Source organism: Taeniopygia guttata, chromosome 3 (genome assembly GCF_048771995.1).
Source record: "Taeniopygia guttata chromosome 3, bTaeGut7.mat, whole genome shotgun sequence".
In the NCBI taxonomy this organism is placed as follows: Eukaryota; Metazoa; Chordata; class Aves; order Passeriformes; family Estrildidae; genus Taeniopygia; species Taeniopygia guttata.
This window is the reverse complement of record NC_133027.1, coordinates 2,781,722-2,796,135: the sequence shown is the minus strand read 5'-3', so window position 1 is coordinate 2,796,135 and position 14,414 is coordinate 2,781,722. Positions and strand designations below refer to the sequence as shown.

Sequence of the window (14,414 nt, the reverse complement as noted above, 5' to 3'; positions counted from 1 at the left end):
CTGAGTTTTAATAGAGACACACAGTAAAGATTTTTTTTTTTAATGCCACAACTAAAGAAAACAGCAAATGCTTTGAGACTGCAGAGGATTTCTGAGAAATAATAGGAATTCCTTCCAGAATTCCCCACGGACAGACAAACTTAGGTCACTGTTGTGATGCAGACTCAGCCCAGAACATCCCCGTGTCCCCAAGCACATCCCATGGCAATGCCTGCGCAGGAACAACAGACAAGAACCACACAGAGAGCAGAACTCAACTCCTCCAAACACTCCCCTTCCACCCAGGATCCATTTGAAATCCCCCACGGCATAGCTATTCCCACACAGAGCTGCTGAGGGTATTTTTTAAGGATTTAGAAAGACAGAATAATAGAATTTTTTCTTCAAAACTCCCCAAGAAACCCTATTAAATGTTTCAGTGAACCAAATATTAATCACAACAGCATCTTACCCAGTATTTAACTACAGCATCTTTCAAAAGGCTCACTGATGTAGTAAAAATTCAGACAGATCTTGCTAAAAAACCAATTTAATGTAATATTAAGTAACCCAAGTTTTTGACATCATCAAAAAGACCAGTTAATTTCAGCAGTCTCATAATCCAAATGCCATAGTTAAAACACAAGCACATTCCTGCTAAAAACCTTTCCATTAACGTTGTTTCTTCCCTTCAGCAGGGAAGAATGAGGGAAATGTACTTGTGCAGCATGCCAGGAATTGCACATCTCAGGCTGAACAATCCAGTTTTTAAGGACAGGGTAATACTTACTCCAAGCGAAGCCGATCCATAAAAATCTACGGTTTACAGTTACTCCCTGAAATAACAATGCTGATTGTCACAGCAGCAGGAAGATAATCCCAGCACATCCAGGCCTAATAGGCAGTGTGATCATATTTGCTCCCAGGAAATCAGAAGGCAGGTACCTCTCTCCCTGAAAAACCAGGCACCTTTGGAGAAAACAATGGACTTTTAGGTCCTTCATTTTATTGAAATCGTAAAGCGTCCATGCTTCAGCCGTCACTGATTTTTTTGGTCCATTTTCTTTTAATTCCTGAGAAAAGAGCAGATTTTTTCACTGTTTGCAGCAAACAGGTCCTGTAACTACAAACTGAAGTTTCCGTATCCAGTGCCATCAACTGTGTCATCTTCAAACATCCCTCACTTGGCAGCAGACGATATTTTTCCATCTCTTGTTGCTTCTAAAAGTAGAAAATTCAGCAATTTCAGAGGCTCTCTAGGAAGATGCACTGAAGGGAATGTTTGAGAGCAGGAGCAGAATAACCATGCTCTGATTTTGCCCTTCAGGCATAGCCTGTGTGTCTTCGGCGTGTCCTGCTGGGTCTTCAGGTTTGTCCCTAAAGGCTGGGACATGGAGCCAGGACAGCACGAAGCAGCAAAAACAAACGTTGTGGCTTTAAGAACATACTCACTTTTCTATTGAAGTCACAACTTTCTCTCTACTCTTACTTCACTGCTGGGTCAGATGAAATCTTTAAGGAGGTTCCATTAAAAGTTCGTTTCTGTCGAGAGAAACGCTGGAATTCCCGTTCCGAACATATTCCGAAGGAGGTCAGGTTCGGTTTTAAAGCATGTTAGTGTCGATGAAAAGTTTTTGTTTTGCTGCAAAAAAATGAAAATTCTCCCTTTTATTTACACATTCCCTCTGTAATCTTCCAAGTTACTCGGCTCCCTTACAATTTAATCAGACATAGGGAAAAAAAAAATCACCAAATATCGTATTTCCCATATGTACAAACTGACATTCTGGAGGCTTCATTAAAAGCTTTTATTTCTCTGCTCACTGCTAACTGGACGTCATTTAATGTCACCACCACTTCCCAAGAGCCCAAGAGACTTAAAAAGCGACGGAAGTTTGAAAACCAAAAAAAAAAGTTGTGAGTTTTTCTGTACCCCAGGACGGTTTTCTTTCGCAAAGCTCAAGCCGAGACAGCAGACAAAAGAAGCTGATTTGACTGAGCCGTGCCAAGTCTTGCCTTTTTTTCTTCCCTCGCCTCGCTCGCTCTCTCGCTCTCTCGCTCGCTCGCTCCCAGCATGGCAACCTTCCCGAGCAGTCTTGGCGGAGCTCCAGCCTGTGCCAGCCTGTCTGAATCCTTGTTTTCCAAAAAGATGCTCTTTGCGAATCAATTAATAGATTTCCAAACAGGAAACTGTGGGTCAGTAACCAAATCTTGGCACCAACAGCCGCTGCTCCTGCCAAATCGGCTTTATAGATTTCATGGTTCCCTACCTTTTACAATGGATGCAACGTTTGTGCTCCCGGATCGTGGAGCACTGGAAGCCATTCCCTGTTCTCGCAGGGATAAGAAATCTGCTCGCTAAAAATGTCCGCATACGACACATGAACAACCTGCAGTAAATCAAGACTCTTTGGAAGGCGGGCGTATGTGTAATTTTAATAAGCACCAAATACTCCTTAAAATAATGTGTTTTCATTCTCTCCTCCCCAGAATCACGGGAAGGTGCCAGGAGCAGGAGACGTATAGATTTGAATTAAGATCACACTCAGAAGTCACGCACATTTTTACTTTATCTGAACTCCAGCATGAAAACAACCACTCTTCTCAATTCCATCATTATTAAAAAATCAGCTGAAAATTAATAAGAAATCGGATCCCAGTTCATACACAAAAAATCTCCCCACATCCGTAGATCCAGTGATGTCATCTGTTAATTCAACAGCTCAAGTTTCGTGGCACTCAGAGCAGAAATGGCTCAGCATTAACAGTCAACTCTGGTGGGAAATTTTCTGATGTGTTGCAAGACTTAAGGGATAGAAAATTATATTTGGAACTTCATTCAAGATATTCTAAATGACAAGAATTCATGCGAGGAAAATTACAGGAATAAACTTTCTTTTAACTTCAAGCTATTTGCCAAGGCAAAATGCCAACTTTTAAAAATACATGCATTACATTAATGAGCTAAATAGAATATTCTGAGGGAAAAAACCTTCCTGAAGCGTTTAATTTTCTAAGTTTATTCAATAGAGAGTTTCAGAAGTTCACAGGATCATAGAATGGTTTGGGTAGGAAGAGACACTAAAGACCATCCTGTTCCATGCCCTGCCATGGGAAGGGACATTTTCCACCATCCCAGGTTGCTTCAAGCCCTGTCCAGCCTGGCCTTGGACACTTTCAGGGATCCAGGGGCAGCCACAGCTTCTCTGGGGAACCTATGCCAGGGCCTCCCCACCCTCACAGGGAACAATTCCTTCTCAATATCCTCTCTGTGTCCTCTCTGTTTCTAAAGGTTCTGTTCTGTCAGAGATTGGGTGACCTTATCTAATGTTTTTTTTTTTTAAAAAAAGCAGATTAATTATCTGCCCTTCAGACATTGGACATCTTCCCAAAGTTCCCCTTATCTTGTTTGCAATGACTGTAACAGACCCATCAGTTTTTCCCAGTAGCCTCCTAGCTCCAGAAGAAATACCATTAACATTAAAACCACATTTTTGCATCAAAATATTGCACACTATCTCATTTCCATTTGCACCTTGCATCCTCATGACAGGGCCAACTTGGGAAGAAAACTATGTATAATCTTTCTATTTCTTTTCTTTGTGCACTTGACAGCAAACTCTAATGTGTTGCTTTGCCTTTACTGAAAGACCATCAGGCATCAACAAGGGAACAAAAAGATCTCATGGAAATTATTGATAGTGGAATTAACTCTGAAAGGCTACACCACTGCAGCAGTCACTATTAAATGCTTGGCTTTTGATTAGTTTTCCTTCAAAAAATATATGTATTGACAACAGGGGACTTCAGCAATACTAAAAATATATATAAAATTCCAATAGAGATGAACTCTTTTAACTATTCCTTCATTACTCTTAGTGAAAGTTAAGGCAGTAAAAACAAATATATTCCTGAGCGGCCAAATATTTTCCTGATAAGAATTTGTTAACAGGATAAAGAGCCTTATTTTATCCCTCAAAATAGTTCTCCAAAGGCAGTGGACCCAACAAGAGTGGATCTCACGTGCAGGAACGAGTCCACTCTTCCTGCCTTAAACTTTTGTCCAAGGTGTAGTTTACTGCAGCTCTCCTAATTCCCTCTCTCCTCTTAAGGACTCCAACTGCACCAGTCCTCTGGAATTGCTCCCAGTTCCCTCTGTGACACCTTCCAAGATGCATCCTCCAGGCCAAGGTGTTGATATCTCTCAATGGAACTCATTTCTCCTCCTTCACTTCTCCTCCTTCACATTAAGAAGTTTTCAGCCCAATGAACTGAGCGTTCAGTAACCTCCAGACAGGATGAAAATATAAAACTTTCACCTTGTTTTGGACCCTTTTTTCATGTTTTCTGCCTGGTTTTCACCGTGTTCCCTCCTCAGCTTCTCCAATTTGCTCTTCTTGTTGTTGTCTCCCACAGGTCTCAAGTCAACCCTTTCCTCTCCTTCCTGCACAAATTCTATGGATTTTTCCTTGGAAGGCTGCAATAATCCAGTACTCAGCTTCCAGATAACTTGACCTGACACCAGGTTCGGTATTAGTGGCTCCATAAAGTGCTTTTCCACCCTCACAAGTTTCTCCTGAGCATTTTCCTCTCTCCAGAGGTCCTACTGATGTTTATTTTATGTTATTCTCTTCCAATGCACAAAATATGGAAAGAGTCAAATTCCTCATCACACCAAGTATTTTCCTATCCATCTCCAGTTCAAATTTTACACTTTTGATGTTTACCATTACAGAACCACATGAAGCTCTGTCCTTCAACTCCATCTATATCCCCATGCTCAGAGAAAAATCCCTGAATTTATCCTTTTGCAGTATCTTAGTTATCACTGGTCGTTCTTTGAAGTATTAGGAAAAAAAATAATATTGATCTGTACTTTGGTCATTATCCATTTCAATTATTTTTTCATCTTGGACTTGATGATCTCAGAGCTCTTTTCCAACCTTAATGATTCTGTGATCTTTTATGCATTTTACCTTCATGCCCCTGGAATTTGTTAATTCAAAATTCTCCCAGTGAAAGCCTCCTGATGTCATCATATTCCCTTTTATCCATGTATTTTTCCATCTCTCACAAATGCCTCTGTGCTTCCCCAGTGTGGTACACCTGAACACCTGTCCCCGTGCACCTGTGGAGTGGGAATGATTTCCCACCTCACAAGTGGAAAACTTCAGAATAGAAGAAGTAACTTGTTCATTTAAACTGTTCTATTTGGAATACAATCCTAAAAAGTTACTTTTAAACATCAGGTGTAGCTTTTATTTCCCTTTTTCTCTTCCTTGCTGGACACCTCAGTGTCATGGACCAATGAAAGCTGTGTAACGCTTCATCCTGACCACATGACACAAGGTCAGTCTGGGTGTGATAGCCTCTAAAATATTTTATTTTAAAAATAAACACATTGGAGTATCTGGTGTATCAGGGCTAACTCTATCAGTCTTTCTGCTATCACACTCCTGGTTATCATTTGTGGGCATTTCCATTAGAGATAAGTGAAGCCAATGCCTCTGAGGACAAGCCAGAGGATTTTAAGAGTCTAATTTTGGAGCCAGATGCTTTGCTGATTTATTATTGAAGGGGAAAAGTGCATCATGTGACAGGAAAAAGGCTCCTTTTACCTGGGCTATTCATACAGCGATGATGACAAAGAATTTCCTATTGACTCTCCACTTTTCTGAGTTTTATTATTAAACAGCCAAACACTGGGGAAGCTCTAAAAACATATAAGTGAGTGACTGTAGCTGTTACAGAGACAAATAAAATGAGAAGGAATACTGATAGAAGGATAAAAAGAAGGAATATTGCAGCCACCCAGCAGAGGCAAGGGAAGACAGTGAGAGCTGAAGTCGACATTTCAAGAATTAACCAAATAAAATTTAAAAAAAATACAAAAACACAAGAATAAAGACCTATAAATGCATAAAAAATGGAACATGAAGGACTAGATCTGCAACAGCCTTGGGTTCTGCAGATTCCCAAGATCAGTCAATATAGTGACCACCTTTGGCAGCTTGTTTTGTACAATTTTGCACATCCCCAGTTAATTCTGGTCCAGGATGGGCTGTGTCCACCTGGCAGCTGCCCTCCTACTACCTGCATTTACCATTTATCATTTTGACAGCATCATGTATGCCTGACTGTGGTCCTTCCCGTGCCATGGAAAACATTAGCCCCAGGAATGGAAGTTCCAGCTGAATCCAGGTGAAAATCAAAGCAGCAGATCCGCAAGCCCGGTGGGTTTAGGCTGGCACTGTCACACTGTGGGGTGAAGTCCTCCAGTTTTGCAAGGCAAATAAATGACAAGACCAAACTTTATGGGAAGCTGTCAACAGCTTCCTAAAATCACAGTGTGATTATCTTTCAACGGCTCATCATGTGCTGGCATTCCACCCCAATTTGAAATTCCAAATCCATGGGTCAATCTCCATTAAATGTGTTCTTCTTCAGTTTCTTTTGGACCAGATCGCTTCCAGAGTATAGCCAACAGAATCTGCATTCCAAGATTTAAATATTTTCCCATTCTCTCCATCCTTTACCACCCAGAACTCTTCCAATATAAAGTGAAACATGGATTTTTAAATACCATTGGTACCACTGTTTATTATCTCCCTTTAGTTCTCAGAAGAAAAATAGTCACAGGGCTGAGTGGCATTTAAAAAGTGATTGCAGTGTGCAACACAAAAAATAAATGCATGGAATTTGAGGTATAAATAGTTATTCTTAATAAAATCCACTTACAGTTAACTTGGGTGGAGTGAAAATAGACTTGTGGCTAGAAATCTTCAAATATCTTCAATTATTATGAAAATTGAGGCTCTAAAAAAAATCAAATAATTAAGAGAATTCATCTAAAATTTGGTCTAGTTAGGCTGTCATAATTCCAGGTATGAGGAATAAGAACATATTCTTTGTTTTGCAGTAACAAAGAGACTTATTGTAAAATTCAGGTACAAAGTGCTTTGTGTTCAGTAACAGAATTTTCACTAATTAAATATTTCAAATGGTTTTACAGAGATCAGTATCACAGAATTCCTCATCTTCACCCAGCCATCAGCCCAAAGAGTGCTGGGTTTTCCTTATTTTCCATTTCTATTATACTTAACACTTTCACAACAGGAGTACCTAGGAACATTTGTGCACAGGTATCCAAAAGGATAAAACACATATTTGGTGGTTTTTTTGCCTCTCATTCAAAAAGTTTGCTTTTATTTATTGTAAACTAAATCAAACACCGGTTAGGTTTAAATTGGTGTGTGAATGTTTAACACAAAGATGACTCCTTAAACAAGGACTTAGGGAGAAATAAGTTAATGCAAAAGGGTGAGTGTGGGCATCTGCAATTTCACACCACCAAGGACTGGATGGAGGGACACTTAAATCCTGCTGATGGCTCTTCTGAACTCGTGTCACCAGCCCAGGCACAGCCAACAATATCCAAAACATAATGTTGTGCCCAACTGTCAACTGGGAACGGTACCAAATGCAGGAATTTCAGAGGAATGTACTGGTTGACCAGGGAAAGGGCAGACCCAGGATCTCTCCAAGATTTAAGGATGATCTGAATCATCTCCATGTCCCCAGCCAGGGGCACATTCACAGTCACAGAAACAATCTGCAATTCCCACCCTGGAATGCAGCGTTAGGCTGCATCCAGCTTTTCCTGAATGGGATGAGATCCTCCTCCAGTAAAAGACAGCGTCTTTTGAAACGTAATTTGATGGCTAAGAATGACACAAGGGACCAGGTTACATGAAATAGCAAGAAGTGTAGACAACCTGTAAGAGAACAAATGCATTAAAGCCACTCAACAGAAAGGTAAGAGGTGTGAGGTCCTACCCCAAAATCCTTTCAGTGCTCAAAACTCAGGTTTTAAACAGGAATTGTGTTCAATTCCTGCCAACAACATGAGAAGACACCTTTCAGAAGCAGAACTTCAGAACTGAATGTGGCAAACAGATGGGCTGTTGGTCCTGCTGCTTTCATTCCAGAGGATGCAGGTGGACTCCAGGGCAGTTATACCCATTTATGGCTGGATTTCTGAGAAATGCTAACAAAGTGGAGGGTCAGAACACCCTAAAATAATTTTTTTTTAAAGGGTCTTTTCTAAGTTCTGACTTTCTGAAATTAACATCTCAAGAAGCAACTGTAAACTTTCCTCTAGGTCATCTTATGAGCATTTTTCTTCTTTATATAAAGACATATTAGAACATACCAGGACATTATGCCTAAGAATCCACCCTCTACATTTGGTTTGTCTGCTCATTTCTTCCCTTTCCTGTTCCCTTTCTGAGTGGTAACTCGCAAAATTGTCATTCAAGGTCCTACTGAAATGAAGCATTATTATTCTTCTATTTTATTAGAAGTTGTCTGAGTGCAACCTCTTCAAGATGAGACTTTATTTCTGCTCCCCCGGACAAGCTCAGTAAGTGCAGAAGGAGGTCTACATATCCCTGTTTAGGTAAGAAGGAGAATCCTTAAAGAAGAACATAAACGAAACGAAGAAGCAATATAAATAGTTCACCTAGACCCTATATATTGTCATATTATCTCTGAAGCAGTTATTTTGATTCTGATGACATTAGACAAAATCTTACTGCACTTTGCTAAATCAGCCACTGATTCCCTGACTTGGAATTTTGCTATTTTTTAAAATGTAAACTTAACATTTGGGAGGAGCAGTTGATTACAGACATTTTCTCTCCAAGAACAGAAGATCAGCTGCCAATCTACTGATCCAAATCTCAGTGATCTCCTGAAGTCCCTTCCAACCTGGATCATCCTGTGATCCCATTCTGCCATACACAGGTACCAGTCCCTGCCAGTCCCACCAAGGGCTGTCTGGAGTCATCCTTCTCCTCCCTCAGCCTGTTAGGTCACCAGTGCCAGACTCCCTCAATTCCTGCTCCCACTTTAGAAGGTCTGGGATGAAATTTTCAGGAGTTGAATGTTTGATGAACCAAAAGTACATTTCCAAGCCTGTAAACGGTGATGGCAATGTCTGAAACACAAGGACACTTCCACTGCCTGTCCCTTGCACAACACTTCACATTCCTCACTGGGTTCCTCAAAGTTTTGAGCCAGAGGCTCAGGCACCAAATCTCTACCCCCAAAGTCATCAAACCTAAACAAATATCCTCAAGATCAGGGATTTCTGTCTCACACTGAAGACACTTAAAAAATTAGTTTCTGCTGGAGTTCTGTTTCTCAGCCATTCCTGAAATGTGGGCATTCCTTAAAGCATCTCTGGAGGCTCCTAGAAAGTCAAATTCCTGAGCACTCAAGCCCAAACTACAGTAAAAATACAAGTATCATCTACCTGGCCACATTTCTCAACAGAAAATAAGATCTTATCTTCAAAATAAAAACCCAAGCAATCTCCACTAATTCCAATTTTGCATTATATGCAACAGGAATTAACTACAAGCAATAGATAAGAAACTGCAATAACCATCCCTGGATTGTGATGGGTTTTACTGCACAAGTTTTCATCTGATTTATACTAAGGGCTTATTTATGTGCATTATTTTAATTGTACTGGAAATTTAAATGCAAGTTTCATATGGTTCATAAAACTTTGCAACAAAATAAGTGCAATAATCAAATGTATCCATATCACAGAAATTACATACATAATAATTAAAAGATAAGCATGGAAGGATAAAGCAATGCCTATCACACAATAAATTACAAGCCAAATAATTCAATGATTGCAAAGTAAAAATAAATTCAATAAAAAGTACATAAACCTGAAGTTAAAGCAATGTACACCACTGTAATTTGAAGGTATAAATTTGACAGGAAGACATTAATTAAACCAGAGGAGCTTTCAAAGCTGAAAAAATTCAAAAGAAAGTACTGTATATCAAAGAAACAGAGAAGGACTAAGACACAGGAATTAGTATCTGAAATATTCAAGCTACCTTAAATCTGCCTTAAGGGTTATTCTGCACTTATCTTCTCTCAAATCAATTAAAGTAAGGAGTTTTATTATTTACTCCTTGTGTATTCTGAAGGAACTAAAGATGCTGCATCTCTGCAGTTCCACGTGTAAACAACTTCATTCTCATTTGGATAACCTGACTTTGGAAATTCCTTCCTTCATTCTCAGCAATATTGCATACGAGCATGAACCAGGAAAATTAAAAAAAGTGAAGGAAAAAACTTTGATTCTGTGAACTGGTATTTGGTGTAGAGAGTTAAATAAAAATACAGCTTTTGACCCTGGGCAATAAATAAATTTTTAAAAAATTAAAGGCTTTACATTGAATATCGACTACATGGACAGGTCATTAATACAGCCAGGGCCCTGTCTGTGGCTGGTTATCACACAGACACCTCCATGGGAGCTGGTCACTGGACCCTGCAGTGGTCACCAGACCCTTCTGCAGCCAGTGGGAAAAAACAGCATTTTGGGCACTATTTCCCTGATTTAAACATTGTTTCCCTAATTTGATGAACTAAACACACCAGTGCCTGTTCTACCTGTGACAGCAAAACTCTGGGTATTGCTGCAGCACCACTCAGCCCCTGCCTGTCCCACTCTATTCCTGCTGCAATGTAAAGTTTGTCCCACACTCTCTGACCTGCTGTGGAAAGAGGAGCATTGAGAAACTTAATTCCATGTCTGTGCCTGGGGTATTCATTCACTTAATTATGGAGGAACGTGTGGGATCCACGGTACAACGTTACCTAAATGTGTAGTGCAGTGTCATTCCTGCACTAAAGATAAATGGACAACATCACCCAAAGCAGCCAAATGTATCCCAGGACTCAGACAAAATCAGAGGAAATATTCCCTAGTCAGGAAAAATGACCTGAGTAAATACAACCTTGTGTTTAACCCTTGTAACTGATAGGTTTAACACCTCAAACCTGGCAAATTCAGACAAATTTACATCCCTTTACAAAACAGCAGCAAGGAGAAGCTCCTGAACCCTGCGTACCACAACTACCTTCACCCAGGAATAATTATCCCCTTTTATTACACAACCCTGAATGATCCCTCAGAGCAGCATCCACACACAGCCCTCTAGGTAAAGATCCTCTGGATTCCTTTTTCATTTCGGAGAGGGAAATTACAGCATCAGCACGAGAAGCCTCCACCAAGCCTCATTTGGATGCACGAGGCTGCCAGTTGGGTGAAGTTTCTCCCCATTTAGGCGCTGCTGTCTCCCAGCAACCCGGGCTGTTGCCAGGAGAAGCCCCGGGAGCGCTTCCTCCGCACCCCCGGCTGTGAGCCGCATGCTAAGCAGAGCTCCAGGAACTCCAGGGACTCGAACAACAGACTTTTTTTTTTTTTTTTTTCACTTTTTTGTTGTATTTTTGAGGGGTTCAGTGGTGAATGATGTCACCCTTTCCCTTGGGATGTAGCGAGAGGTGATAAGTAACGCAGGGTGATTCCATCAAGGTTATTCCACCTCAAAAGAAGCATTTGGCAGCTGGATGTGCAGCTCTGTAAATATATTTCCTGTATGCTTTCCATCTCTCCTGCATCCTCTGTGCTTGTTCACTTCCTCTGGGTTGTTGTTTTCCAGCTGCCAAGAGCAAAAAAGCACATGCAAACAACAGCAAAAAAAAAAAATCTCTTTATATTGACTTAAATCTTCGCTACTCCTTGCAGCACCTTCCAAAATGTAAAATGCAACGGGGAGGGGGTTAAAAGTAATTCCTGTTTTTCCAACGACAGCACAATATTTACAGCTGTACAGCTGGCTTGAAAATTAGGTGTTTAGGGTGTGAATATAATTACCTGACAAAGCGCACAAAAAAAATTAGAGAAGTAAAAAAAGCCATGATAGACAGGATTTCCAAGGAAATTCATCCTGGATGTACCTGTAAAAAAGCTGTAACCACAAATTTGAGAAGTCTTTTCAGATAATAAACAATCACTGGGGTGAGGTGTTTCTCTGCTTTCAGTCTTGGCATACACAACAAAATTGTAATGAAATTTAATAATTTATGGAAATTGATGGCTTGAGTATGTTTGAAGCAAAGACTGTCTCCTAGAATGAAGAAATAAGTAATTAACTCTTCTAGAGTTAGAAAGGTAAATTGCAATTTGGAAAATGCTAAACCACATATGACATTGTTACTCAACACACTCCACGGAACTGCAATGGAAATCAAGTCTCACATTTTTTGGCCCATATTTCATCCAATCTCAATTAAAATGGACAACTAATTAATTCATTATGAAGAATTGTACCACATAAACAAAGTGATGGAAAATTTGAATAAACAAATCCTCCTAAACCTTAAGATGAACTTTATTTTGAGGTTTGGTCCTGAGGTATGATCGCAGGAATCTTAATTTTAGACCTAAAATACAGTGATACTGAATTCACGTCTGGAAAAAATTGCATTTGCTCATTATTACAAATTCTTTTAACCAGTAAAGGAAATAAACATGAATATTTTTAATTTTATTCCTTATTTTGAATTCAATGGTGAGCATGGTGGTGAGACAAATGGAGGTACTAGACCACAAGCCATTGGTTTGACCACAATCATTTCTGTTCAGTGTCTTAACAATGGTAAAAAAAGACTAACAGGGAGAGCATGTGGATTCTCTGTCAAATGACATTTCTAATCAATGTTTTCTTTAAAGAGCATGATCTGATTCAAGCAAGAATTAATTCATGGCAATGCTGTGCTTTTTTTTTTTTTTTGTACGAAGGTCAGACTAAAATTCACCATGACCTCCTTCACATTTGTAATTACTGCTCTATTAATCTTTAGCTATAAAGCTGAAAAGCCTAATGGATTTAAACAATCCAAAGGCTCTCTACCCATGAGCTGGACTTTCTCTGCCTCAAAAAAGTCAAATCACTACAGATTTGTAAGAAGATATTCTGACACTGCTCATTGGGAACAGTAGTAAAAACATTCTTTTAATTTATTACACATTGCTACCTCAGGATATCTAGCAGGGAAAAAACTCTGTGTGTGTGTATATATATATATGTATGTATGTTACTCAACATCTAAATTCATAGGGTTCTTTGACTACTGCTCCTACCACTGTCATAAAATAAAATAGTTCATTAAATAGTGTAAGCAATATATCCTCATATACTCAGAAAACACAGCAATGTTTCAGCAGCAATCAAAATAAAATTAACTCTGGAAAATAGAGTCATACTGGAAAGGTAGAAGCAATAAATAATGTGTGTTTTTACTGTAAAGAACAACATCTTATTGCACCATTATACAAGGATATGAAAGAAGTAATTTTAAAAATGAATGCAGATGCTCTATTGCAAGGAAAGAAAAGTGCATAACAAACTTTAATTCCCAGATTATGAAATTTGTACAAAACCTGATAAACTCAACTTACTTACAAAAAAACTAAGTGAAGTTTGCTAACGTCTGTACTCCTTTCAGCTAACGCAGAGCAGTTTATCCAGGTGTAACTGCATTATTTTCTTGGCTCCTCAATGTGCACTAACATCTCTGGAACTTGAATCTCCCTCCAGATAACTCTGGGAAGAGCCTGGTGCTCCTCCACAGGGATCTCAGCAGCGGCAGCAGCCTCACTTTTGGGAGCTCTGCTGTGGCAGACGCGGTTGCTGCAGCACAAGGAAGGAGCTCCAAGAATGTTTTATCCCATCAGGATTTATCCCATCAGGACGAGGAGCAGGAAATCAATGGGATCTCCAAGAGACAAGGAGCTAAATGTTCTGCAGCTCTTCACCTAGGAAAGTGTTAGGCTGCTAACACTACTGAAGGTAAAGAGGATGGACACTGCAAGTCCAGCAAGCTCTGGCAGAACTTTTCCTCAAGTGTCTGCACCATAAGGAAGAGCTTGGCTCACCTGGATGTCCAGGTGTGGTCACAGACCTCTGATGTGACAACAGAGACCTGGCACAGCACACACAGCTGGAGCAGGGAACAGAACAGGTTATTCAGGATGTAGGAATAAGCCTTCCTAGCACAGAAAAACTAGATGGGAGCTGCAGTCTAAAGAAACACAACTCCTTGAGAGCACAGGGCTCCAGAGGGAAATCCTGTCAGTAACCAGAAGACTGGAGATGGGGATCCAAAGGAAGGCTGGAAAGGTACACAGTTAGCATTTGCTACTTGCAGAACTCTGGCTTATATAGGGAATTATCATGGAATCACAGAATCTCCTGAGCTGGAAAGGACCCACACGGATAATTGAGTCCAACTCCTGACCCTGCCCAGGACACTCCAAGAATCCCACCCTGTGCATCCCTGAGAGCTCCTGGAGCTCTGGTAGACTTGGGAATGTCACCATTCCCTGGGGAGCTGTTCCAGTGCCTGACACCCTCTGGGGAAGAACCCTTCCCTGATATCCAACCTAAACCCGACACAGCCCCAGCTGCTCCCTGGGCCCTGGTCACAGAGAGCAGAGATTAGAGCTGTCCCTCCACTGTCCTTTTGGAGGAGCTGCAGCCCCTGAGAGGTAGAAGCCT

At 40.3% G+C, this 14,414-nt stretch overlaps 1 protein-coding gene across 2 annotated transcripts in view; it reads right to left on the bottom strand.

Annotated features, from left to right (window-relative positions):
• The window catches only part of MSRA (methionine sulfoxide reductase A), a 227,530-nt gene that overhangs the window by 209,492 nt on the left and 3,624 nt on the right, over nucleotides 1-14,414 (bottom strand). The window contains exon 1 of one of the 2 annotated variants that reach the window (XM_012572944.5): nucleotides 770-2,361. The exons of the other annotated variant lie outside the window; for it this stretch is intronic. The gene's annotated coding sequence lies outside the window, so the exon portion shown is untranslated. Of the gene's footprint in view, nucleotides 1-769; nucleotides 2,362-14,414 lie in introns of those variants that run through there. 2 annotated transcript variants of the gene reach the window in all.